Here is a 1,898-nt window from a genome sequence, read left to right on the forward strand (position 1 = left end):
ATAGTTGGGGGGGGGGGTTCCTCTTTTTCACCGACCCTCCACTTTACCAAACATGATATCCTTCTCCAGGGACTGGTCCCTACTGATAATATGTCTGAAGTATTATAGCAAGATGAAGTTTGGCCATCCTGACTTCCAAGGAGCACTCTGGCTGTACTCTTCCAACACATATCTGTTTATTCTTTTGAAAGTTCATGATACTTTGAATATTTTCCTCCAACACCATAACATAAATGCATCAATTCTTCTATGGTTTTCCTTAGTCACTGTCCAACTTTCTCATGTCTTAGGTTACTGAAAATACCATGGCTTGAGTCAGGTGCACCTTAGTCCTCAAACTGACACCTTTGCTCTTCAACACTTTAAAAAGGTCTTGTGCAGCAGATTTGCCTCTGCTGCTTCCATGAGTGTTGATAGTTGATCTGAGCAAGCTGAAGTCTTTGACAACTTTCTCCATTTATATGGATATTGTTTATTGATGCAGTGATGAGAAGTTTGTTTTCTTTATGTTGAGGTGTAACCCATATCAAAGGCTGTGGTTTTTGATCTTCCTCAGTAAGCATTTTGAGTCCTCTTCACTTTCAACAAGCAAGGTTGTATCATCTGCAAATTGTAGTTGTTAATGAGTCTTCTTCCAATCCTGATGCACGTTTTCTTCATGCAATGCAGCTTCTCAGATTTAATAACTATGGCGAAAGAATACAACCCTGGCACACACCTTTCCTAATTTAAAACTATTCAGTGTTCCCTTGTTCTGTCTGAACAACTAACTGCGTATTGGTCTATGTACAGGTTCCTCATGAGCACAATGAAGAGTTCCAGAATACTCATACTTCACAATTTTATCCATAGCTTGTCATGATCCACACAATCAAAAGATTTTGCTTGGTCAATAAAGCACAGGTAAACATCTTTCTGGTATTCTGCTTTCAGCTAAGATCCATCTGATGTCAGCAATGATATCCTTCATTCTACATCCTCTTCTCAATCCAGCTTGAACCTCTGGAAGTTCTCTCAAAAGAAATAGCTGTAAACATTCATTAATACTCAGAATATGGAATGTATGAAGTATGAATATAGGAAAATTGGAAATTGTCAAAAATTAAATGGAACACATAAACATCGATATCCTAGGCATTGTTGTTGTTGCCATCAAGTCGGTACGACTCATAGCAACCTTAAACACAGCAGAATTAAACACTGCCTGATCCTGGGCCAACCTCACTTCTGTTGCCACACTTGAGTCCATCGATGCTGCCATTTGGCCAATCCATCTCATTGGGGGTCTTCCTCTTTTTCTCTGACCCTCCACCTTACCAAACATGATATCCTTTTCCAGTGACTGGTCCCTCCTGACAATATGTCCAGAGTATGAGAAACGAAGTTTGGCCACCTTGCCCTCTGATGAGCACTCTGGCTGCACTTTCTCCAAAATGGATCTATTGGTTCTTTTGGCATCCCATGGCACTTTCAACATTCTCTTCCAACACTATAACTCAAAAGCATCAATTCTTCTACGGTCTTCCTTATTCACTGTCCAGCTTTCACATGCATATAAGGTTGTTGAAAATACCATGGCTTGGGTCAGGCGCACCTTAGTCCTCAAGCTAACATCTTTGCTCTTCGATACTTTAAAAAGGTCTTGTGCAGCAGATTGGCCTAATGCAATATGTCATTTGATTTCTTGACTGCTGCTTCTGTGAGTGTTGATAGTTAATCCAAGAAAAATGAATTCCTTGAAAACTTCAATCTTTTCTCCATTGATAATAATGTTGTTTATTGGTCCAGTGGTGAGGATTTTTGTTTTTTCATATTGAGATAGAATCCATACCAAAGGCTGTGCTCTTTGATCTTCATCAGTAAATGTTTTAAGTCCTCTTCCCTTTCAGCAAGCAAGG

The sequence above is a fragment of the Chrysochloris asiatica genome, unplaced genomic scaffold (genome assembly GCF_000296735.1).
Source record: "Chrysochloris asiatica unplaced genomic scaffold, ChrAsi1.0 scaffold00215, whole genome shotgun sequence".
Taxonomy (NCBI): domain Eukaryota; kingdom Metazoa; phylum Chordata; class Mammalia; order Afrosoricida; family Chrysochloridae; genus Chrysochloris; species Chrysochloris asiatica.